At 50.6% G+C, this 26,601-nt stretch overlaps 1 pseudogene; it reads left to right on the top strand.

Annotated features, from left to right (window-relative positions):
* Nucleotides 1–1,799: 1,799 nt before the first annotated feature.
* On the top strand, nucleotides 1,800–10,103 carry LOC102946906 (annotated as a pseudogene).
* The last annotated feature ends 16,498 nt before the right edge of the window (nucleotides 10,104–26,601 follow it).

The following is a 26,601-nucleotide window of genomic DNA, read 5'->3' as shown; positions in this document are numbered from 1 at the left end:
GACTCTTTTTTACTGTATTTCCCCACCAGATGAGGAGCAGGGACTGGCAGAGATTGTGGGCGAGGGAGAGATGTTTGTTTCTCTGTTTCTCATCTTGTCCTCCCAAGGGATCTGATTAGAAGCAGTGGTCACAGGTGGAGAAGTTTCTCTTGGGAACACAAACAGACCAGGAGAGGGGAAGGGCTGTGGTCAGCTGGGCCCTGAACACAGACTGTGACTGCATTCAGAGGCAGCCTGAGCATTGTAGAGCAGGCCTGAGAAAATCATCTATTTTCAATCTCACCATGTACTCGATTCCTGTCCACTGTGATCCCCTGACTTTGCACAGGGCTGGCCCAGTGGTTGTGGGAGGGTCAGTGAGAGGTTTATTAGACAAACTTTGTTGATGTATTTTCCCTGGGTGTATCTTTGTCTTTATCCTCCTGTGATGGGGTGTGCATACCCCACACTAGCCAAGAAAGAGTTAACCCAACACTATGGATGGTGGAAGTCTCACCCCTCAGACCATGCTGGGCATGTGCCAAGTGCTGCCTCAGTATAAAAGGGAGCAGCCCAGCTCATCGGAGGCTGACCACCGAGGAGGGAGGACATGTGGCTGAGGATCCTGCCCAGGAGTGGACTCGGAAGCCTAGGGAGCTATCCTCACTGAAGAGCTCAGAGACCCCGATGACATACGGACGCCGGCTTCAGGGGACACGGTAGGAAGTGGCCCAGGGAGGTGGTGCGAGTGGTATCTCCCACCCGAGGAAGGTCAGCATGTTGCGGTGGGACCCCTGCTGACTGGGGGGTGACCGCACTCACTGCTGACTGGGCCCTGGGCCAGGACCCAGGGGAGCAGGGAGGGCTCAGGGCCCCCCATCCCGGCAGTCACCTCCCCCGGCCACTGGTCATGCAGCTCTCAGCCTAGGGATAGTTGGGTAGATTGTAACAGTGGTAGCATCACAACCACACCCTGCCCCAAAAGGGGGTTTCCATACACAATGACACCTCCTTTCCCAGGCTCCTAATGCAGACAGAAGGTCTGGTCCGGTGGTTTAACTCTTCACTTGGAAGACCCAGGTTCAATTCCCTGCTCTGTAACAGTTTTCCTGCACGGCTTCAGGCAGTCACTTCTCTGCTCTGCGCCGGGTGTTCCTCTCTTTGAAATGGGGTCGCAGCACTTCCCCACCTCACAGCAGTCTTGTGAGGCTAAACATATGGTACAGGGATGGGAGGCAGAGAAGGACCTTCAATAGTCAGAAATAGAGCCATTTCTTTTCCACATCAAATCACCCTGGGGTTGTCACAAATTCTCATGATTTCAACTCGAGTCTTTCAGTACCCGGTGCGATTCCTAAATCCCCAGCTCCTAGAATCCTGTGATACCATGAGAATCTCAGCTCCCATTTGAATAAAATGGGAAGCTTCTTGGTCACATGGCAGAGTAGAAAAGGTCAAGAATATGACCAGAGTGAAACCTCGTCACTCAAAAACAAAAGGAACAGTTTATGTTTTCTGGCCTGAGTTCTCCAGCTAAGGTCTAAGAACCTAAATATGAAAACAAACATTCTCCTTTATCTTTTTTGATAAAGAGTAAGATCTTTTCCCCTGCTTCTGCAGGCTCAGCATCACGGATGCCCCTGTCAAGTCCCACACAAGTTAAAGGACTGATTGCAGGACCAAAGCCCTAGTGGCACATTTTTCACTAAAGCCTCCAGGGCTGAAATTCACAATGGGCTCATTCCTGCTTAGCCAACAGCAGGAGTCAGTTCCAGGAAGGGAAACACCCAGTTGTTGCTGCAGGTGAGGCATAGTGTGAACTCAGGAAATTGAAACATAAGTTACCCTGTTACACTGCCCAGAGGGAGCCATGGCTGCAGAGAACCCCGTGGAAAGTCTCCAGGAGGAAGCGACATGTCCCGTCTGTCTGGAGTATTTCAGAGAACCTGTCACTCTGGAGTGTGGGCACAATTTCTGCCGAGCCTGCATCGCCCAGTGCTGGGTGGGATCCGATACAGCCACCTCCTGCCCTCAGTGCAGAGAAACTGTGCAACAGAGAAACCTCAGGCCCAACAGGCAGCTGGCAAATGTCACAGAAATCGCCAAACGGCTGAGTTTACAGGCAGCGAAAGGAGCAAGAGGGGACGGGGTGTGTGGGGAACACTAGGAGGCTCTGAAACTGTTCTGTGAAGAGGATCAAACCCCCATCTGTGTGATCTGCAGAGAGTCCCGGGCTCACTGCGCTCACACGGTGATTCCCATACAGGAAGCTGCCCAGGAGTACAAGGTACCGAGTTGCTGTCCAGTCTAATGGGTAATAACTTAGGCTTTTAATTACAGGTTACTGGCATCAAAAGTTGCCCGAAACAGGTGTAACTGTGTTATTCAGCTGTGTGTAGCCTTCACTGCATGAAAGAGGCTGTACAAATTAATGAGACTCCAGCCTGACGAGAAAGGCAACAGAGGAGGATTTTAAATTTGTCTGATGTGGGAAAGTTTTCTTTAAGCAGCTGAATCTTTTCAAACCCGGCTCCCGCCAGTGAACTAAGGGAACTTTCTGTAGCCTGGAAGCTGTTAAATGATCAGTGAGGTTTGACTCACCAGAGCTGCCGGTCGGTCTATGTGACAGTGCTGCATTCAGGCTGGAGAAACGGGAGTTACAAGCTGTGGCTGTTATTACTGATTTATCACAGAGTTTATTATTGTTATTTGCATCCCATCAGCCCCTACAGACCCCAGATGAGCGCTGACCTCGATTGTGGGAGTCCCTGCACAAACCCCAGTGCGGGACAATCCCTGCCCCGAGCCATTTACAGTCTAACTGGACAAGAGAGACAAAGGGTGGGAGGGGAAACCGAGGCAGAGTGAGGGGAAGTGCCTTGTCCAAGATCACTCAGTGGGTCAGTGGCAGAGCTGGGTATAAATCCCGCTTTTCCAAGGCCCAGTCCAGCGTCCTAACCACTAGGCTACAGTGCCTCCCTCAGAAGCACTGAGCAGTGATGAAGTGTGCCCATTAGCAGGGAAAGACTCCTTGATAAAGGCCCCAGGCCCAGCAGCGAGAGGAGGTTTCTCATTGGGATTCTGAACTTCTATGTTGCTCCATGAGGGGTTAAACTCAGATGCTGCCAGCCTGCACTAAAGCAGATCACTGGGCTAAACACCGTGTGGACCCCGAGCACTTTCAGTCCACACACAAAAGGGCTCCAAACAGCTCAGGTCCATGCCAGGTACCATTGGGATTACACTGGGTTGCAGCAAAACTAACCCCAGGCTGGAGCTGACCGGTGTCAGTCTGACCTGTTCTGTTGTGTATGTGGGCAAGGACTAGCCAGAGTGGTTCTGTTAGTCCCATGCTGCAGCTTATGCAAATCTCTCAGAATCCACCGCTTCCGGGACCTTTGCTGGGGACGGTGGGGTAGCTACCCAGAGGCCATTGCCAGGGAAAGGGGCTAGGACAGCACTAGAGCAAACCCCAGCTGTTCCTAACACAAATCAACACATCTAATGGGGTTTGCCCTAGGCCTTAGATCAGTGCTGTCCAACCAGTCCAATCCCCAGGCTTCAGGGCTGAAAGCCAATGGAGTTGGGTTCCTTTGAGCATCCCAGCTTATATGGCTGCCCCGAAGGCTTCTGGGATTGATATCACTGTTTCTTAAATCTGCTCAAAAACAGCTTTATAGATTTACCACCATGTGACACCAGTTTCCTGCCGGTTTAAATCGATGGCAAAGGTGGACATAATAACTCAACTCTGAATATAAAACACTCCCACTTTCCACAAATAAAGTTTCATTTCCTTGGTGTTGCTGATGTTCTACATCTAGAAGAACCCACTGTTGTACACAGTGTTGTTGTAACCATGTTGGTCCCGGGATATTAGAAAGACAAGGTAGGTGAAGTAATATCCGCTCATGGCCAGCTTCTGTGGGTGAATGACAAGCCTTCGAGCTTGCACAGAGCTCAGGTCTAGGAAAGAGTATGTTCCCCAGAGCTGAGCTCTGTGTAAGCCTGAAGGCTTGCCTCTCTCACCAACAGGAGTGGGGCCAATAGAAGATGTTACCTCCTCCACCTAGTCTAGCTAGGAAGACTGACATATCTTGCGTTTTAGGTGGAAAAACGGCCCCTACAAACGGACAGTCAGCCTCAAAATGAACCCACCAAATCATTTCTGTTTGTCAGGACAAAATCCAGGCCCATTTGCAGACTCTGAGGGAAGAGAGAGAAAAGCTGCTGGGATTTAAAGAGGCTGGAGAGAAGAGAGGCCAGGAGTATCTGGTAGGTGCCAGTTATTCTTCACCTGCCGGGACACGGAGATGGGAGGGTTGTTTGTTGGTCGATTTCTCTGTGGCCTTGGTGAATGTGGTCTTGTGTGTGTTCCTCCATGATCATGGGATACTCTAAGTGTGTGTGTGTTTGTGTGTGTGTGTGTACCACAAATGTTCTCTCCCCGGAGAAAGACAATAGCATCTTCTGCAGCGTCTAAGATGTGTTTTAATTAATGAGGTAAGTACTGTTCCTTGTGACGTTTACAAAACTTCTCCCACGCTGCACTCCAGCCGGAGGCCCAATGTCTACACAGCTGTTGTTGGTGCGGTAGCGTGAGCTGCAAGAGCCTGAGTGTTGCCCTGGGCTTGGAGGCTGGCTGCTGTGTAGATGTACCCTCTGAGGCCATCGGACACAGTGTCCAAACCACATCAGATATGGAGACATCCCTTTAAGAGACATTGGGGCCAAATGGGAAGCTGTAAGAAAATCCTCTCCCATGTGATGAGAATGTAGAGTCCAGTGCCACGATGTGAAAGATTTTGAACCCCCGATTTTGAACCCCAGTCCACAGGTCCCAGATGGTCACCACAACCCGACCGCTCTCCAGAGCCAGCAGGGGAGGGGCTAGTGGAACTCTGGCCCACCAGAAGATCTGCCTACGAAGCTCCTGATTGGAGCAGACGTTTGGATGCATGAATTATGCCAGCAGAAGTCATGGAAAGTTGTCCAAACAACTGAGTGAACTCCTGATCTGCTGCTGGACTGGCCCCTGACTCTGGCTTGGCCCTGGCATTGTTCCTGACTCAGGTCTGACCTGCAGTACTGCTATCTGACTCCAGCTTGACCCTTCGCGAGGGTGCCTGACTCCGACTCCAGCCCCGATCCCCCGTGTGACTCCAGACACTGATTCTGGCTCAGACTTTGGCATGACTCCTGGTCTTGACTCCATCCTCAGCCCTTGGTGAGATCCTGACTTTGACTCAGGTCTGACTTTGGCTTTAGTTCCTGACTTCCAACTGCAGCTCTGAGCAATAGGCCTGATGGCTCATGTCCTGATCCCTACACCGATGTCTTAGTGATTGTAAAGAAACTCTCTCTTGTAAGACTGTATGAAAGGCCCTCAGGCTTCATCCATGTTCCTGACCAGCCCTTTCCTTATTTATTCTAGAAACAGACAGAAACAAAGAGGCAGAAGATTGTGTCTGAATTTCAGAAACTGCGGTGGTTCCTGGAGGAACAAGAACGACTCCTGCTGGCCCAGCTGGACAGGCTGGATGAGGAGATTGTGAAGATACAGAATGAAAATGTCAGTAAGCTTTCCAAGCAGATTTCCCATCTCAGTGATCTGATCAGTGAGATGGAAGGGAAAGGTCAGAAGCCAGCGAGTGAATTCCTGCAGGTGAGACTGAATGAGAAACATCCCAGATCCCCACACAGGGGAGGGAGGGCTCCTGAATCATAAGCGATGGGGTCCAGCAGTCAGAGATCTCGGTGTAACTTGGTGTGTGCATTCCTGATGTGTGAATGACTATTGTTCTTTACAGAGTTACAGACACAGAGATATTAGAGATGGAAAAGCCCGATTAGCTCAGCTAATTCATGGCTCTGGGTCAGGGCAGGGGCTCTTTTCCCCGTACTTGCTAAATCCCTTCCCTAGGATCCCCTGTGTGTGTCAGATGGGACTGAGATTCTTTTCTCTCTCTCCTCTAGGATGTCAGAAGCATCTTGAGCAGGTACGTGGCTCTCCCTCACTCCCCCTCACACTTCACAATACTGAGAATAACCAGCTCCAAGCTCTGAGCCACATCTCCACAGGGCTCTGCAGCCAAATGTGTGAGGAAAGGTCATATTTTGAATACAAATCTCTCTGACCAACTTCATCCTCAGGTTCTCACCCTTTTATAGAAGACTCGGGAGTTCTCCATTCAGTGGGAAAGTCTGACCTCAAGTATTTCTTAGCGATGTCACATCCCTGGGGGACTGGCTGCCTCAGGATTGTGGGGATGGAACATGGGCCTGTCACTGCTGGGGCACTGGTCACCATTCAGCCCAGGGCAGTAGTGGTCACGAGACTTTCCCTCCTGATATCTGTATGGAATGAGCTGGGAAAGGGGGAGTTGGTGTCTCAGTGTAGTTCCTATTGGACAGATTTCTACAGCGCATGGGAACCTCCTGTCCCTCAGAGCATGGAGGCCAAGGAGTGAATTGGCCATAGAGACTCAATTCCCTTCTTATCTCCAGAGCTGGTCTCTCCAGGCGAGAGCTGAAGAATATTAATGGGACCTTAAGTGGGAATGTTTCATGGCCATGGGCTGTGTTGCACCTGCTCCAAGGCTGGGAGATGTAGATGAATTGTAACTCCAGGCCCATTAGAGCAGCAACTCAATAGTCAGAACTTATGAGTCACTACATGAAATAAAACCATGTGACAATGTTTCTGTCTAGATGTGAGAAGGGGAAGTTCCAGCAGGCAGTGGAGATTTCTACTGAACTGGAAGTGAGACTCAGTGGTTTCTCCCAGAAAACTATTGCTGTAATGGAGACTTTGAGGTAGTTCAAAGGTACTGAGACGGGATCTAGGAGGGGAAATTGGGATGAGCCTCTGAGACTGGGGGAGGAGAATGGCTCTGGCCAATTGGTTCATAATTAGATGATGGATCTATTTAATTGTTGGGTGAGAATGCCACACACTTTGGGTGCAAGACACTCAGGTTGATTAATTCATACCTTTATTTCTACGAAAAGCCTGCCTTGCAATGATAATTACTGTTAAAGTAAGAAATTACTCATAGACTTTAAGGCCAGAAGGGACCATCATGATCATCTAATCTGACCTCCTGCTCATTGCAGGCCTCAGAACTTCGCCCACCCACTCCTACACTTGACCCCTAACCTTTGGCTGAGTTACTGAAGTCCTCAAATCATGGTTTAACAACTTCAAGATACAGAGAATGCACCATTTATTCTAGTTTAATATCTGCTAACGATCCATGCCCTACACTGCAGAGGAAGGCGAAAAACCCCCATGCTCTCTGCCAATCTGACATCAGGGAAAATTCCTTCCCGACCCCAAATATGGTGGTCAGTTGGACACTGAGCATTTTGGCAAGACCCAACAGCCAGACACACCCGGCAAAGAATTCTCTATAACTCAGAGCCCTCCCAATCTACTGCCCCATCACCAGCCCTTGGGATATTTGCTACTTGCCATCGCATATAGAAAGAAGTGTTGTCCAGTTCCCTTCTCCTGGGGCATAGGCGGGTCACAGGGGATTTCTCCTATGAAGCTCTGACTATCCCTTACAATGTCTGACATATTATACACATCCAAATTACATATTTATTAGTTCTTTTCCAATCACCTTTGAGTGTTATTTAATATTCATATCTTATATAACTCACACAATTCTCATGAGCTTTTTTATTGGCAGGGCTTTGCGCTCCAAGATATATTCATGTTATTCTCTTTTCTCATTGGTTTATTACCGCTAATTATGCATAGCTCACTTTGACTCTTTCCTCCACATAGGGATTTTTGGACTTTGCTTACCGCTCCGGGCAGTACATTTTGGGTGTATGTTCTCCTTAAGCATATTGTGTGGTCCAAATTCCTCTTTGTCCCACATAGTAACTTAGGAACACATCACTTGATAAGAAGTTCACTTAAGGCAACAATTCCCTTACGTCAAGCAAACTGCTAATCAGGCCAAAGCCAAGTCAGTCAGTATAAATGCTGAGTAAACAGACCCAACAGCTCACAGTTAGAACCAGGATTTTGCAAACTCTCAACATCCTGTTAGTGTCAAAGGGACCAAAGTGGATAAAGTTACTTTTATGCCAAAGTCTTTGCATGATCTGGGTCTAGGTTACGACAAAAGGCAGCAAGCAAACCAGCTGGAATCTGAAGGGTGGGAGGGGTTGATGAGGAGAAAGTAAATCTGTTTTATGGATTATGTGTCTTGGGATGGTTGTGAGGCTGCAAGGATGTTGGTTCCATTGCTGAGAGATACCTGAATTAGAGAGGAAAGAGAAGGTTTCAGATTAGTTTATATTAAATATGTGAGTGTGTCTCTGGGCCTCTCTGTCTGTTTCTCTGTCATGATGAAAACTGTCTAGGAGTTCAGAGTGGAGATGCTGTTATAAATATGAAAGCCTGAAATCTCGTCTCTTTTCTCCTTTCCACCACCAGACACTCTGCTGTCTGCACTGGAGACACCAAGAGGAGAACCCCTCGGAGCACACAGACAGGGTGAGTTTGCAGGTGGAGATTGTCTTTAAATTATGAGAAAATTCCAGTGAAAACATCTTCATGGGATTGTAGCTAAAGTTACCAATCAAACCGACACCGCCCACGACACACACAGCCCCATAAATAAACACATTAAACAGGGAGGAGATCCCATGCTGAAGTCACACAAACACTCGTGACACTGACTTTGATGCTGCGTTCATGCCCAAACAGATGAATAGAAACAGTGGCACGGAGCAGCACCTGAACAGAGCTCTTTGCCCTGAGGGCTGACACATCCCTCTGCTCTACCCTGGTGCAAGAGGTGTCCCCATCGCTCTTCTCCAACATCCTGCCTTTCCTCTGGGCAGGGCAGGGCTCTCCCATTGGAGCTGCTCACTGCTTCCTGGATTGGGGAGATGCTCTCCCTCTGAGGCTGTCAGCTCCTCCCTTCTCTCTGGGCTGGGGATGGGGCTCCCCCACCCAATGCCACCTCCTACTCACTGGTGTTAAGTGGCTCTTCCCCAGTGCTGCACCTTCCTCTCTGTTCCCTGGCCTGGGAGTGGAGGCTGCATTAGGGGTTTATAGTTTCCCTCTGCTGTGGGGTTTATAGCTGGCCTGGTACCTGCCTCCTCTGCTCCTTTCTTGCTAAAACCTTCTTGACACCTTCCTGGCTGTGTCTCTGATGCTGGGAGTGGAGCAGCCCCAGCAGGGGACCCCTGCAAGGAAATGAGAAACCAATAAAGTGACTCCTATTAAACAAGCTGAAGAACTGCAGTGACATCTCTGCTCAGTCTCAGGTGCACAGGACAGAGGCAGCTCCCTGGGATCCAGGCCTGTCCCAACCAGAACGGGGCTGCTGGGGAGTGTGAGAAATGGCTCCAGCCTCCCCCAGGGCTGAGCTCTGCCCCTAACACTCTGATTCTCTCTCCCCAGTGAATGTGACTCTGGATCCGGACACGGCTCATCCCATCCTCATCCTGTCTGAGGATGGGAAAAGTGTGAGATGGGGAGACACATGCCAGCATCTGCCCAAAAACCCTGGAAGATTTGACTCTGATCCCTGTGTGCTGGGCTGTGAGGGATTCACCTCAGGGAGACATTGCTGGGAGGTGGAGGTGGGGGATGGGCGATTCTGGGCTGTGGGGGTGGCCAGAGAATCTGTGAGGAGGAAGGGAGGGATCAGCTGTAGCCCTGAGGAGGGGATCTGGGCTGTGAGGCGGTGGTAGGGTCAGTTCCGGGCTCTCACCTCCCCTGTGACCCCCCTGCTCCTGAGCCGGGTCCCCAGCAGGATCCGGGTTTGTCTGGACTGTGACCGAGGGCAGGTGATATTTATCGATGCTGGTGATGGGGCCCCAATCTTCACTTTCCCCCGGCCTCATTCAATAGGGAGAGAATCCGACCCTGGCTACAGGTCTGGGACCCAGACACCCGGCTTAGACTGTGTTCCTGAGATGGGGTGGGCAGGGCCGGCTTGACTTTTTGTGCCGGCACCAAACCTATTTGTGGGGCCCCCTGGGGAATGAAGGGGCCAGGGGCAAGAGCACAGCGTGCAGGGTGGATTTGATTTAAATCACTACTCAGGAAGACTCAATTTAATCATGGTTTCTACATAAAAGTACATTCTTGTTGGTTGTTACAACCTTAATACATATTCTTCACAACTCAGAGATAGATGCAGGTTTCATTTTCAGAAGGCACGCACTATACATTTGTAAACAGCGATTTATTTTGAAAACTTTTCAGGTGAGTTTTACAGCTATCTCAGACAATGAATGATTGTCCGGTTATTTCATTTTCCAAAGGTAATTGAAGCAGATATTTGTGAAGTCCCTGGGAGGTGAACTATCTCCCATTCAACAGGTTAATCATTAATATTTGGAGGATTTTCTTGCAAGGCTGTATTAGGAGGAGGACATCACCAGACAGACATTTAAATTATTTTATTTAACTAAAAGAACAACATTAAGTATTCTGAATTTTTTTCTTCAACAGAAAACATATAATATTTTAACAAAAAAGCATATATCCCTCACTTCTCACATTTATCTCCAGCCTTCTTGTCCTGGTCCAGATCTATTCCGCCCCCAACAATCGTCTATTCATTGAACTTTTTTAAACTTTTCACTTTTAGAGAGTGGTAAGGGATTGACTCTGTGTACACAAATTTGCAGAGGGACAATAGAGTTGAGGTCTGTTATTTCTCACCTCTATATACTATTTATTTATTTTAAAACATTTTTGCTGTTAACAAGCATGTTACCTCTGGAGACACAAATCCACACTTTGAGAACTGCAAAACTAAGCATCTCTGATGGTATCTTCTAGACTGAGCACTGAGTCCCATTGGGTAGATAGAAAGATTAACCTAAATAATCTATACAGAAGCTTGTGGAACCCCATACGTTTGGGTCCCTAATCCTTGAACTATTAGAACTCATTTACAAAACTTTTCTTAAACATTACATGAATAATGTACTCATACGATAGAATTAGAATTTATAATCCCTATTCCATGATGAGATACATTATGGCTCAAAGATATCTTAATTAAAACTATCTTTAGATAGGTTTTTTTTCCCTCAAAAAGCATTTTATCAAAAAAATCCGATTTAAATAAAAAAATCAATCATTGATTTTTATCCACCCTGAGAGCGGGGCATGGGGGGGGGGCGGGGAGGATTGGTCCCCAGCTGGAGCGAGGCAGGGGCCAGGGGCAAGATGAGCACAGTGGGTCATGGGGGGAGGATTGGTCCCTGCTGACTGGAGCAAGGCAGGGGCTGGAGGCAAAAGCACAGCGGGGTGGGAGCTAGGGTTGGTCCCTGGAGCAAGGGAGGGGCTGGGAGTAAACTGCAAGCACAGCAGGGCTGGGGAGGAGGTAAACAGGATCCCACCCCACCGCCCCTGCCCACATAGAGTGGGTACCTACCTTCTCCCTGATTCTAGCCCATTCTCTTTGTCTCTCTCTGCACTGAGCTGCCCCTCCTCCAGTGTGACAAAATGGGAAAGTTCTTAATGTTTTCTCTGAATACTGTGTGGGTGCCTCAGTGTCCCCTATGCATTTCTTAAGTATCTAGGTGGTGGGATAAGGGTGTGTGATTGTTGCAGAGCCCTAGGCAGGTGTGATGCTGTCTGCACAGAGAATGGCTGACACCCTGTCTCCTGGCAACTGGTGGCCTGGGCCCCTCCCCTGCAAGGTGCCAACTGAAGGTGTTAGAGAACTAAGAGATCAGGTGGCTAATGTGGTTACTCCTATAACCGGACTCCTAGTTTCCAGTCAGCCCTGCTAACCGGACACTCAGTCAACCGGGGGTGGGGAAGCAAGTGGTGGGTGGGCTAGGGAGTGGAGAGGCGCTAGTGGGCAGGGCCATGTCTGCTGTAGTGCCCAGGTAGGTTGAAGACTGTGGGGATCAGCTGACACAGTATCCCCAGCCCAGGTGGCGTGACAGCCAGTGGTGGATTTAGAGTTAGTGGGGCCCCCCGGCCTTGTGCTCAGCTTCGTTTTGGGGGCTCCTCCTTAGGACCCTGCCAAGAAAAAGAACATTCTCTCTTATCTCCCCCCTGCCCCCATTTTACATTCTTTCTTTCTTCATCCTCCTACTAAAAGTAATAGCAAGTCAATGAAAATAAAGTGGGGTACCTTGATTGTTTTTGTAGGCTAACTTATTTTTCCACAGACCACTTGAAAATCGCTGCGGGCCTCAGCGGACCACTTATGATCTTTCCAAATATTGTTTGTACCGTTAGCTAACTAGTGTAAAGCGCTTTGGATAAGAGCCCTTTATAAAAAAAAAATGTAAAAAAACATTGGGGTGTGGGGTCTGGCCAGGACTTAGGGTGCAGAAGGGGGATCAGAGCGCAGGGTGCAGGATCTGGGATGGAGTTAGGGTGCAGGAGCAGGCTGGGGATTGGGGTGCAGGGTCCGGCCAGGAACTAGAATGAGGGAGGTGGCTCAGGCTTGGGGTGTGGAGCGCTTACCTGGGGCAGCTCCCATTAGGTGTGAGGGGTGCAGGTGGGAATGTCGGGGAGCGGGGGAGTGCAGGAGCTCCTGTTTGGTGCGAGGTGTGGGGATGGGGATGTGTGTGCAGGAGTCAGGGCATGGGGTGTGGGAGGGCTGGGTATGTGGGGGGGGTGCAGGAGTCAGGGCTGGGGTGCAGGGTCTGGGAGGGGGTTAGGGTGCAGGAGCGGGCTGGGGTTGGGGTGCAGGGTCTGGCCAGGAGTTAGGGCGAGGGAGGGGGCTCAGGTTGGGGCAGGAGGTTGGGGTGTGGAGCGCTTACCTGGGGCAGCTCTTGTTTGGTGTGAGGGGTGCAGATGGGAATGTCGGGGGAGGGTGCAGGAGCTCCTGTTTGGTGCTCAGGGTGGGGGTGGGGATGTGGGGGGGTGCAGGAGTCAGGGCAGGGGGCTGGGGGTGTGGGCTGGGGTCATGGGGGTGCTCCCAGCCCCCTGCCCTGAGCGGCTCACAGCAGGGGGCTGGAGGGGGTACTCCCTGATTCCACCCCCTTTGCCATGGCCCCGCCCACACCTCATCTCCGGCTCCTCCCCCGAGGGGGGAGCTTGGCTACCAGCGGCGCGTGGCCTGCAGCAGAAGCCCCAGGGGTGGACGGAGGCGGAGAAGAGCGGGTCGGGCCGGGGCCCCTTTGGAGCGTGGGCCTGGAGCCATGGTAAACCTGGTACTGGGGGAGGGGGTGAAGATACCACTGCGAACCCTGAGATCAGCCTCTCTACTCTCAGACAGCGCCGTCTCTGTGACCCTGGAGATGGCTTTGGGTCTCAGCCTGTGCACTGTCAATCCACAGAGAGCATTCATTGAGCGAGGTAGAGAAGCTGATCTCATTGTCCCCCCCCAGGCATTGTGCAGCCTGTTCGCCACTGTCCTCCCTGATCCAGGAGGACTCTGGGGATCCTGGGTCAGACGGTGTCACTGAGACACGGGGAGAACAGCCCACTGGGAGTGGAAAAATAGGCTTCTCCAGCCACAGTCCTCCTAGCCCCTATGACCTGGAGCACTCCCATCTACCCAGCCTTCTGGCTTATCTCTATGACCCGGGAAGACTCCTGTCTACCCAACCTTTGAGCTCTATGACCTCTGCAAGCCCCACTCCCTCCCTTCTTGCAGCCCCAGAGATGGGAGGGGGAGGTGTGAAGAACCCCTGGAGCTGCAGGAGGAGCAGATTTCAGAGTGGTAGCCGTGTTAGTCTGTATCAGCAAAAAAAACGAGGAGTCCTTGTGGCACCTTAGTGACTAACAAATTTATTTGGGCATAAGCTTCCGTTGGGTTATGACCCACTTCATCAGATGCATGGAGTCAAAAATACAGTAGGCAGGTATAAATAGACAGCACATGAAAGGATGGGAGTTGCCTTACCAAGTGGGGGGGTCAGTGCTAACGAGGCCAATTCAATCCGGGAGGAGCGGAGGGGACCTGAGGGGCAGGTGTGGGGGACTCCACCTTCTCCCCAAACTACATCGAAATAATTGTTGTATTCTGTGTTCCTGCCACCCCACATCCGTCTGTCCCCTAGTGCAGCTGTTCATTCGTAACCAGAACATATGGTAAAAACATCCAAACATTAGTGTTTCTATAACAAAGGCTGGTATTTCCTACCAGGATTGTCATAGGATAACGCTGGCTAACTCTGATTTCAATCTTTGCTCTTTCACACTCACCGCACTAGCTGCAGTACAAAGGGGGCATTCACTCACTGTAAAATGCTATGCATCCGATGAAGTGAGCTGTAGCTCACGAAAGCTCATGCTCAAATAAACTGGTTAGTCTCTAAGGTGCCACAAGTACTCCTTTTCTTTTTACGAATACAGACTAACACGGCTGTTACTCTGAAACCTGTAAAATCCTGAGCACAGATGGACCCGGACACTCAGTTGAGACAATTTACAGCTCAGGATAAAAGTGAAAGACTGCACTAACAAGAAAAGGAGTACTTGTGGCACCTTAGAGACGAACAAATTTATTTGAGCATAAGCTTTCGTGAGCTACAGCTCATCGTGAGCTACAGCTGAGCTGTAGCTCACGAAAGCTTATGCTCAAATAAATTTGTTCGTCTCTAAGGTGCCACAGGTACTCCTTTTCTTTTTGCAGATACAGACTAACACGGCTGCTACTCTGACACCTTCACTAACATGGTAACTTCTGGACTGACTTGATCTTCTAGGGAGCTTGTAACTACTGTGGAGTTTCTAGCACTTTCAGGCAGTACAGTACCTAACGAGTTCTCCATCTCCCCGTCCCTTGGGCTTGTAAGCTGAGTCTGTGCTCTGTTCAGGAGGAATTGTGCTGTATCGACCTGAGCACAGGATGAAGGATCCCCTGAGTGCTGGTTCCTGCTCTGCCCCCCTGGGTGAAACCCACCCACACCCTGGAGAGCCAGTGCAACCCCCATCCTGACTTAACCCCAAACCTGGGGGGAAGCGGCCTCAGTGCACCATGGATGCGGGAACCCAGCACTGCCAACAAGTGCAAATGGGCTGCATTCAGCCTTCTAATGCTGCAGTCCTATGGGAGTGTGTTTCACCTTCCTAATCCCCGTGCTTTATCTACAGAGAGACCAGTTGCTGGAGTGAAGTAAATTTCACTCTGGGTGACTGACCAAGTCACTTAGGGATTGATCCAAAACCCTTTGAAGTGACTAGGAATCTTTCCATTTATTTCACAGGGGAACCAAATCAATTCATTAAGAACTATGCTTAGCTTCTGGCAAACAGAGGCTAGGGACACCATCCGAGCCCATCCTGGCTAATTGCCATTGATGGATCTATTCTCCCCATACTTATCTAGTTCTTTTCTGAACCCTATTATAGCCTTGACCTTTACAGCATCCTCTGGCAAAGAGTTCCACAGATTGACTGTGCGTTGTGTGAAGAAATACTTCCTTTTGATTGTTTTAAACCTGCTTTCATTGGGTGACTCCGAGTTCTTGTGTTACCAGAAGGAATAAATAACACTTCCTTATTTACTTTCTCCATGCCAGTCATGATTTTACAGACCTTTATCATATCCCCCCTTAGCTGTCTCTTTTCCAAGCTGAAAAGTCCCAGTCTTATTAATCGCTCCGCATATGGAAGCCATTCCATACCCCTAATCACTTTTTTTGCCCAATTTTCGTTGCTTTTTTCTGTACGTTTTCCAATTCAAATAAATATTTTTTGCTAAGGGGTGACCAGATCTGCACGCAGTGTAGTTACTGGAAAGGATTCCATGGCTGTCTCACTGAAGGAGGTGCAAAGGAGTAGCTAGAGATGTGGGCTCGGAACTTCAGTCACAGGTCTTTAGATGTTGCTGTCTATGTGGCTCGTGTGCTGGATGTGTCTAGTAACATGGAGAAGGAATTGGTGCTTTGCACTGGAGCGGGTCAGGAACGAGAATGTCCTTTTTGTGAGAAATTCCATTTTTATTTTTTGTACTGAATCAGAATGAAAAAAACCCATCCTGCAATGGTAAACAAAAATTAATAATTTGGGGTGAATTGAAATGTTTCATTTCAATAAAATTGTAGAGTTCTATTTTGATTTTGACTTTTTCATTGTATATTAGAATTGATAATGGAAAATGCACTTTGAGACAAAGTTGTTTCAAACTGAAAAACCAAAGGGAACTGTCACGGAGTCACCAGGCGATGCTCTGGAACTGCTCCCTACGAAGCCAGTCAGGACTCTGGGGGAGCCTTCTCTCTATGAGCAGACTGTCTCCAGGGCAAGCGGCTCACACAGCTTCCACCTTCCTGGGTCTGACCGCGGAGCATTCAGCATCCTCTGCCCCTCCGTGCACTTCCCACAGCAAGTCCACACAGGCAGGGCTCCTGGGGAAGCCAGAGGGTCCTGCACCCCAATTCCACAGTCAGACGTGACTCTCAGCCAGCCAGTAAAACAGGAGGTTTATTAGACAACAGGAACATGGTCTAAAACAGAGCTTGTAGTTACAGAGACGAGGACCCCTCAGTCAGGTCTCTCTTTGGGGGGCAGGGAGGCCAGAGCCCCATCTGGCCCTCCCTCCATTTCCCCATGGGGGCAGGGAGGCCAGAGCCCCAACTGGCCCTCCCTCCATTTCCCCAGCCAGCTCTAAACTGAAACTCTCTCCAGCAGTCTCCCCCAGCCTCTCCCCCGCCACCCCGCCCCCATGGCTCCTCCTCCAGCCTTTGTCTCTTTCCCAGGCCAGGAGGACACCTGATCTGTTTGTTCTCCAACACCTTCAGTTGGCACCTTTGCAGAGGAGGGTCCCAGGCCATCAGTTGCCAGGAGACAGGGTGTCAGCCATCTTCTGTGCAGACCCCTGCACACACCTGCCCTCTAGGGCTCTGCAACAATCATACACCTTTTCCCCACCATCTAGATACTTAAGAACTGCATAGGGGAAACTGAAGTACCCACACAGTATTCAGAGAAAACATTAAGAATATTCCCACTTTATCACAGGAACATTTTAACTTTGTGACCCAAGGCGCCTGGGGCAGCCCACAGTGAAAATGCCACGGTCAGGGCAGGTTGCAAAAGGAGAGCAGATTCTTCCATAACTGGTGGTTAACACTGAAGTTAGACTCACCAACCAGTCACAAACTGTGCTCCTGATCCCCCATACTGGTTAGCAAGAAGCTGAAAAAAAAAGAAATCACACAGCCCCCTTTGTTGCATTCCAGTTCTCTATCTCCCAATCAGCACCTAGGTCCAGTGAAGTGTGAAGTTATTTGAAACTCTGCTCACGTATACAAAATGTTCTTCTGATCCCCACCAGTCACATTAACAAGTCAACATTAATTTGGATCTTCCCCATAAGACCACACTGCCAGACAATCCTTTAGTGTCTAAAACTAAAGGTTTATTATAAAAGAAAAGGCAAGCACAAGGAGAGACTTGTTAAATGGTAAAGCAATCACCAATCAGATACACACACAAGACTTCAAAGTCCATATAGCAGGTTCTTAGCAGAATTGAGTTTGCTGGCTTGAGAGTCCCTCTGGAACACGTCCAAAGCTTGGATGGGTCATTCAGTCCTTTGTTCAATGCTTCAGTTTGTAAAGAAGTTGCTCCAGAGGTAGGAAGCAGGATTACTGAAGACAAAATTGAGATGATGCAGCTGTTTTTAATATTCTTTTTGTCATGTGTCTTGTACTTCCTTTGTCCCAAACACAAGCTTCACAGCACATGGCATGAAAAAGCCTTAGGCCTTGTCTACACTTGCACGTTAGAGTGCATTAAATCAGCCCTAGGCACCCTAACTCCTTAGGGGTCCACACTGGCAAGGCACGTAGAGCGCCCGGACCCCATGGCTGGAGCGCTTCTGGTAATCCACCTCCACGAGAAGCATAGAGCTTGCTGCGCCGGGGCTGGAGCATCGTGGGAGCAGGGGCAGAGACTGGTGGGACGGGGGGAGAAGGGGCAAAGAAGGGCCTCTCTGCCCCGGGTACAGACTGGGGGAGGGTTGGAACTGTGACAGAGTGGGAATTTTCTGTACTATTTTGTATGAATACTATGTGCCTCAGTTTCCCCTATGTGCTGCATGGTTAAGTAGGTGGTGGGAAAAGGTTGTTTATCCTTTGTAGAGACCCAGAGATACAGACGTGGCCGACGCCTAGATGCCTGGGCCCTGGGGCCCCATGCCCATGGAGACCCCCAGAAGACAATGGCCACTCCAATTGCCCAGACATTTGGCACCCAGCAACTAACGACCACGGATGGCCCACCCTCTGCAGGAAGCCAGTGGGATGGGACCAGGTGGAGAACAAAGGGCTGAGGAGGAAGGCCAGGGGACAAGGTTTGCCCAGGAACAAAAACAAAGGGCTGAAGAGGAGCCACGTTGGGGATTGTTCAGTGTGGGGCCGCTGGAATTGGGGACGCTCTCCTGAACTGGGACAACAAAGGGGTCAAAGGACTCTCGGTTCACGCGGATGGACCATGCCGGAACTCTGTGTTCTAACCAAGGACTCTCTATGCTGTGTTCCAGACAGCTAATAAACCCTCCTGCTTTTACAACAGTGGCTGAGAGCCACATCAGTTTAAGGAAGTTGGGGGTACATTGCTCCCTTTGGGGGTACAAGTCTCCCTGATGTAAGGCGACTGTTGTCCACTTACTAAAACTCAGTGGGGGTGTTTGGGTTAGCTAGCTCCCAGTACCAAAAGGAAGGGGAAGGGTCAATGGGAAATCAGGACCCTGAGACTGCCAGTCCCCAGGAACAATGGGGAAAGGCCAATGCGCCAGGTCAGCCTGATTGACAGGGCGGGCAGGTTAATCAGGGAGTCAGGAGGCCAGGGGGGTCCCATCCTCTGTGTGAGCCAGAATTGCCTGGGTCAGAGAGAGAGGGGCCGAGCTAAGGAGAAAGCAGGGGTCCAAGCTGAGCTGGGGAACAGGGTCATGCCAGCCAGGGGGGCCAGAAAAGCAGCCCAGGGAGCACGTCAGTGCTGGGAACAGAGCCAAGAAGCAGCCAGCCACAAACCCAAGGGAACAAAGTTTCCCTGGAAAATTGTGGAATGTAACTATCACTTGTCATTCATTCTCAACTCTGCCACACGCTTTTCTCCGGAATGGGGCCTCGGAGAGACAGCCCCATAGACATCTGGGGGCAGGGAGAGACCCAGGGGTGCAGGGAAAATGGGGGTAGGATGGAGGGAGCTGGAGAAAAGTAGAGATACATGGGGGGGGGTGTTATGTGTTGGGACAGGGACTGACCAACTCTCAGTACATGCTGGGGGGGATGCTGGGGTGCCATTTCAGATGGGGGGGGGCAACTTTAACAGGTACTACTTAGGCATCTGAAAAATCTAGGGTTTTTTTTGCAGATAACTTGGAAATTAGCTGACAGGAGCACTGTATCTAATTCCTATGTAACTGTAACCCTTCTGCACGTCAGAGTTAGCAGCAACAAGGGCTAGGTTGAGTATCGAGGGGTTTCAATAACGCAATACAAAACCAGCTCGAGCCCCTACCCAGAGACCTGGGACAATTACAAACCACCCCCGGGTGCCTCCAAGAGGCAATACTTCCCCTCTCGCAAGCACAGAGTCTGAGTGTAGCAAAAGCCTTTTAATAAAGGAGGGAAACAATGCAGCATTATCCTGGGGAAACACCACCCACGGGATTCATAACACAACCCATGAGCAAAAGACCCACCCCCAAGTAAATCTGGCAGGGTCCTTTTCCCCTCAGGGTCTTGAGCCGGTGAGAAACGTGCAACCCACGCCGGGCTCGCTGGGGGAGCTCCGGGACACTGGGGGGCAGGGGCTGGAACCCCCCCCCTCCAGAGCCCCCCCCGCCAGAACCCCGACTCATGGGTTGGGCATTGCCGTTTGGCGACCGCTCCCCCTAAGGGGCCCCCTCCCCCTCTTCGAGTTGGGGGGGGCCTCTGTCCCCCCTCTCCACTCCCTTTCCCCCTCTCCGGGCTGGGGGGGGTCCCCCGTCCCTTCCCCCTCTCCAGGCTGGGGGGCGGGGGGGCTCTCTGTCCCTCGCCTCTAATTCCCAGGTTTCTGATGCTTGAGTTTTGCTGATGCCCACGTTCTGGAAGGGAAGGAGCTGTCCCTGCCCGGCAAGCCGGACCTCTGCCTGCATGAAGTCTCTGCTGTTTAACTGATTTCAGATTCCTGCCCCTGCTTGGAGCTGAATTCACACTGCTGCGGGGTGGCGGGGGGGGACAGTCTCTCAGAGCCCCACAAGTCTTGTCCATCCCAGCGGCCTTTCAACCCTCTGGCTCTCTTTCTGTGCATGCTCAGTGTAGTCCAGGGGTCCTCAAACTGGGGGTCGTGAGGTTATTATGTGGGGGTCATGAGCTGTCAGCCTCCACCCCCAAGCCCTGCTTCATCCCCAGCCATTATAACAGTGTTAAATATATTAAAGTGGTTTAATAATTTATAACGGGGGGTTGCACTCAGAGGCTTGCTGTGTGGAAGGGGTCACCAGGACAAAAGTTTGAGAACCACTGAAATCGTTCAATTAATTTTTTTTTTTCGGAAAAATTGGGTGTTTGATTCAAGGCAACCTTTTGTGGAAAGTGTCGTCTTTAATAAAAAACATTCACAGTCTTCTTGGAAAATTCAAAAACCAAAAATTGTTCTGTTTTCAATCATTCTGGACTAATTTTTTCTGATTCTGGTAGAAGATTTTGGCAGGGTTGGCCATTTTTGTCAGAAGTTTTTCTTGTTCTAGCCCTCCTGGATGGGGAGAAAAGCTTGAAAAGATGACCCCTAAAGGCTCCACCACCAGGAGATCAAGAAGAGAACCCACAGTTGTTTTCAAAATCTCATCTTGTTTAAGCCAATCTGATGGTTTTGGGGGGCTCTGACTTGTGATTTTTGGTCACTGGGGGTTGGCCACATGGGCTAGAACCAGCTTGGCCAGGATCCAGATGTTAACCCCGGTGTTTCTGGAACGTGTGTAGTCAAAAACTAGCTCCTATGCTCTACAGAAAGCATGTGATATGCAGGGGGTCGGATGACATGCTCTAATTGTCTCTTCTATGTCATCCGATGAAGTGAGCTATAGCTCACGAAAGCTCATGCTCAAATAAATTGGTTAGTCTCTAAGGTGCCACAAGTACTCCTTTTCTTTTTGCGAATACAGACTAACACGGCTGTTACTCTGAAATCTGTCCATAAAGTCTGCTAATTGATGAAAAACTGAGCGTAGCATGGGGAGAAGCCTCTGATGTTTTACTGTGTTCGGCTTGAGCCCACAATGAACGCTCATTGAGAGGGGTGATCCAGGGGAAGCAGCTCAAACATCCAATGTAGCTGGACAGGGGCAGGACATCAGCACTGCAGGGGAGGGATAGGTGTGGCAGTGACATCACAAGGGCCTTTGGCAGGACCTCAGCCTATTGGACAAAGGTGGCGGGGAGGCGATGACCTCACAGAGAGATCTTGACATCAGCCAGGCAGGACAGGGGTGCAGGACAGGGGCAAGCTCGGATATCCCTGTGGCTTTGCTTCAGCACGTCTCCTTCTCGAGGTCTCTCCTGGAGGACTGAGAGAGCATTCACTTGCACGTACGTGAGCGCAAGGAGGACCCTCTTTGGAGTTTTCTCCTTTTCTTGTAGTGGTTTTGCTTGAAAACAGACGTCCCTGTATAGAAGGTAAGAGCCTCGGAGAGGTTTGGAACCTGTTCAGTCGGATCCATGAGGTGCCGGCTGATTTTTAGGAATGGAAAACACTAGATTGTGGGGGCAGCATTTTATTTCCAACCTAGGACTTTGTCCCTTAGAATTACTGGGGACATTGGGGTTTCTCCTTTTTCTTTTCCCTTTTCCTGTCTCTCCCTCCTTTCTCGTCTTCTCTTGCATCTTTGTCCTTTTCCCCTGCTTTCCTTTCACCACCAGGACCTGTCCGTGCATCTGGAGTTGGGAACGGAGGGGGGGCGGAGGGGGGGTTGCACTCCAACTCTCATTGCGGGAGGCCCTCCCAAAGACACGTGGCTGGAATGGTGCTCTAAGAGTGACTCCCTCCGGTGGTGACCCGGGACATCTGGTGAGAACTCTCAGCTTTCTGCTTCTCAGAGTCTCAATGCTGATTGGGGGAGCTTGGGGCTATTGTGAGGGAGGAGGCTCAGGTCCTTGTTACCCTCTTTTAAGACCAAGGAAATAGGCCATAACCAAATATGTATTTGATTGCTCTTGCCGCTTTTCTCCATTCATTGTCTTTGAGTAATTCACAATTCTCTCTCTAATGGGCTAGTTCTTCTCAAATACTTACTAAATAATTAGGTTTTAATCAAGCCAAATGCAACCCCATACCTCCAGTAACAAAGGAGTCAGGCGGCACCCTACAGAATTGGGGACAATCCGCTGGAAAGCAGTGACCCTGAAAAGGATTTTGGGGCCATAGTGGACGAGCTGCTCAACATGATCTGTCAATGTGAAACTGTGTTAAAAAAGGTTAAAGCCATTCTTGGCTGGATAGAGTAGTGAGGATGGAAAGGGAAGTGAAAGAGCATTGGTGAGACTGATGTTGGAATGTTGAATCCAGTTCTTGTGTGCACGTTTTGAATATTATGTTAAAACAATTGGAGAGGGTGCAGAAAAGATTCATAACTGAGTGCTGGGGATGATGCCCTATAATGAGACATTGAAAAACCTCAATCTGTTTAGTATATACAAGAGAAGAATGAGAAGTGAGTTGCTTGACTTCCTGGAGAGAAAATGTTGAGTATAAAAGGGCTCTTTTATGTCACAGAGAAAGGCATGACAAGACCCCATGGATGGAAGCAGAAATCAGAAAAAGTATAATGACAATAAGACCCAGATTTGTAAGAGGGTGGTTCATGATTGGAACAAAGAACCAAGAGAAATGATGGCTTCTCCATCTCTTGATCTCTTCAGATAAAGACTAGATGCCTTTCTGGAAAATGTTTGAGTAAAAGAAAAGCCCAGCTCTTCTGACATACAGGAGGCCTTAGGATACACAGGGGATGAGATTAAATGCTCGAACGGTTCCTTCTGGCCATAAAGTCGACTAACTTGTGAAACCTAATTGTGGCCTGGGGAAGAACCTCTGTGTTCTACTGTGTAGTCGGTGTCACCCCACAAGGAAGTGTCATTGAGTGGGGTGATCCAGGGGAAGCAGCTCAAACATCCAATGTATCTGGACAGGGGCAGGACATCAGCACTGCAGGGGAGGGGTGGGTGTGGCAGTGACATCACAAGGGCCTTTGGCAGGACCTCAGCCTATTGGACAAAGGTGGTGGGGAGGCGATGACCTCACAGAGAGATCTTGACATCAGCCAGGCAGGACAGGGGTGCAGGACAGGGGCAAGCTCGGATATCCCTGTGGCTTTGCTTCAGCACGTCTCCTTCTCGAGGTCTCTCCTGGAGGACTGAGAGAGCATTCACTTGCACGTACGTGAGCGCAAGGAGGACCCTCTTTGGAGTTTTCTCCTTTTCTTGTAGTGGTTTTGCTTGAAAACAGACGTCCCTGTGTAGAAGGTAAGAGCCTCGGAGAGGTTTGGAACCTGTTCAGTCTGATCCATCAGGTGCCGGCTGATTTTTAGGAAAGGAAAACATTAGATTGTGGGGGCAGTATTTTATTTCCAACCTAGGACTTTGTCCCTTAGAATTACTGGGGACATTGGGGTTTCTTCTTTTTGTTTTCCCTTTTCCTCTGTCCCTCCTACCTTTCTCTTCTTGCTTCCTTTGTCCTTTTCCTCTGCTCTCCTCCCACCACCAGGAGCTCTGTGGGTGGAGCGGGGGCCGGGGTGGGGTGGGGGTTGTGGGGGGCCCTCACAGAGAGGTGAGACTGGACTAGTGCTCCGAGAGTGATCCCTTCGGTGGTGACCAGGGCCATTCTTTGGGCTATTTGATGAGAACCCTTAGCCTCCCACCCCTCAAAGTCCCAACCTTGATTGGCTGAGGAGGGGGCTATTGACAGGGAGGAAACTCTGGTCTTTGTTGTTCTCTTTTATGACCAAGCAAATAAGTCACAACCAGTTCTATGTTTGACCAATGTTGACGCTGCTCTCCATTCATTGTCTCGGAGCGGTTCATGATCCTCTCGAACATTCCAATTCTTCTGAAATAATTGCTGAATAATTACTAGGAACAATTGTTGGTCTGTAGCTCATCTGAGAGCAACTCTGCTACTGACTGGCTGCATCAGCTAAGACAAGTCACTGCTCCTTTCTCAGCCTTCGTTTCTCCTTCTGTCAAGTACGAATAACAATCCTCTCCCACCTACCTCGCCATGGGTGGATGCTGGGGATCCACTGAAGAGTGTCACTCAGAGCAGTGCAGACTAGGGGGTGTCCTATCACACTGAGCCATAGCAGATTATGACCTAATAATCGATTTCATTTGTATTTTATTGTTTTGAAATTGTGAAAAGCAGCAAGTACTTAGCTCAGACTGAAGCATCTCATCTAATTTTCTAGAGCATAGTGTCTCCCCTTTGTGTACGATGAGCCAGTTTAATGCTCTGTGACGGACAGGAGATGCTCTTGTTCTGCAAACAAATATTTTTGCAAAGAATTTTCCTCCTACTTGTTACAATTTCAAGAAACAAAGTGGTTTCGTCTGAATGGATTTTCTGACAGAAAACGGTTTCCATGCAAATGTTCACACCTTATTTCCTGGGCTTTATCCCTGCCTCCTGGGGGTTGTTGTCTGTTAGTTAGAACAGGAGTCAGGATTGTTGTCTTCTCTTTCTGGCTCCGTCACCGCTTTGCTGTGTGACACCTTGGGTAGGTCCAATGGGAACAGGGTCAATTCCAGGCAGCAGTGAGCCTGGGTGAGATAAGGGATGTTAAGGCCGTCTGCGAAGGAGAAAGGGATGTTTCCAGGTGCTGAATGTCAAGAACTCTAAACTTTGCTAAAATGGCTAGTCTCGAGAAACAAGAACTAGTTGGGGCCAAACTTTAACCATTGTGTTTTTTAAAGGCCATTCAGGGATGTGAGTCCCAGAGAGCCATAGAGAGGGGGAGCAACTTGCCCAAAGTCCCACAGATCAAGAGGCAGCAATGGAAGCAGGAGTGACCCTCCCTCTCAAAGGCAGGGGGACCAGACATTAGGGCCTGGTTGCAGTTGCCAGCTGTGGGAGGGAGTGTGCGGCAGTGGTTAGTGAAGGGGTCCATCCGTGGCTCTGACACTCAGTGTGACCCTGAGCTAGTAGCTGAGGCCCGTTTGCTGTCAGTAGGGTTGGGGTCCCATCGCTACAGCCCAGCGGGGTTGGGAGGCTCCAGGAAGGTAAAGTGTAAAGTGCTGGGATGTCAGGATCCTGGAGGCGCTGTCACCTCCGCCCTAGGGCAGTGTTCTGCACCCCCCTGCTGCTGGCTGAGTTTCTCCGTCCCTTGGCAATAAGACAGACTGTTGTTTTCACAGCCAGTCGATCGCCCTCGTGTCATCACCCTGCCTGCTGGCTGGGCAGGGTAACTCCTGAGGTCACCACCCTCTCCAGCCTGCCTTGGGCTTGGAGAGTGAGGAGGAGGGCGAGGGACGTCTGCTGACCCTTAACATCCGCCATCCGTCATCCCATCACTGAGAGCAAGTGAGTGGCATTCGGGTTCCTCCGTGTCTTCCCCTGTCTGTCTGGGGAGAGGAGAAACAAGGGGATAGACTATGTCCAAAGGGGGATTTCATTTGCAAACAGCCCCCAAGAACCCCTCACTCTTAGGCCAGGCAGGGGCTTCTCCAGAGCCGTCTCCGGTGTGTTTGGAAAGGTTCCAGCAATGGGGCTCCCAGCCCTTCCCTTGTGGGACAATGTTCCCCAGGCTGAGAGTCTCTGAGCTGGGCCAGACCCTGTGAGCTGCTGAGCCTGGAAATCCATGGGGAACGAGGAGGGCCCTGGTCTTCCTGTGCCTGGGGTCTTTGTGACTTTGACGTAGGGAATGGTTTCGCAGAAGAAGTCCGGGCTCCTGGGTTCTGTTCCTTCTCTAGCCTGGGCGGGAGAGTGGCCTGGGATGACAGGAGGGGGCTGCTTGTCCAGAGGAACCGATGGTCTTTGGACTGACCCCCTTGCTGGAAAAGGATGAGACTTCCTGGCTATTGCAGCAGCAGGGATTACGAGGGGGAACGTTGGGAGCAGATCATGCAATGAACTCCTGCCCGTGTGTGTAGATGGCACTCCCTGCACTCCTGTGGGGGCAGAGGGGGCTGGTGTGGTTGAAGCAGGGAGGAGGAGGGACGGAAAAGGCCCAGGAGTGAAAGGCTGCCTTGAGCCCAGACTCACCCCTGCTCCCCGCTCGGTTCCAGGATGGCCAGGCTCCTGCGGATGGTCCGGAGGAAGGCTCTGCAGGTGGCCCCAGAGCCTGAGGGAAGCAGCTGCCACCTTCCCAAGGGGCAGAGCAAGCCCTGCGTCCCCGCTGGCGGGGAAGCAGCTCCTGTCCAGGCCAGACGGCGGAAGTGCCCGGCCTTCTGGAAAAGGAACCCGGCTCCCGGCGCAGGCGCCGAGCTGGGAGAGGCCCCGACCAGGCCCCAGTGGAGCTGGCCCAGGCTGCGGTTTTGCAGACAGGACCCAGCCCAGGAGGGGCGCCGGGCAGGGTGGCTCTGGGGCTTGTTGTGTGGGCAGCAGCGGCCCCAGGAGCCCAGCCCTCCTTCCCATCAGGAGGCATCGCCCTGCCCGGTCTCTGAGGCCCTTCCAGCCCCCGCCGGCCAGGAGCGGGAAGGTCCCTGTCCCAGCACCAGCAGCTCAGCATGGGACAGCGGCAG

The sequence above is a fragment of the Chelonia mydas genome, chromosome 14 (genome assembly GCF_015237465.2).
Source record: "Chelonia mydas isolate rCheMyd1 chromosome 14, rCheMyd1.pri.v2, whole genome shotgun sequence".
Classification (NCBI taxonomy): domain Eukaryota; kingdom Metazoa; phylum Chordata; order Testudines; family Cheloniidae; genus Chelonia; species Chelonia mydas.
The sequence above is the reverse complement of the archived record's forward strand: the minus strand, read 5'-3'. Positions and strand labels throughout refer to the sequence as shown.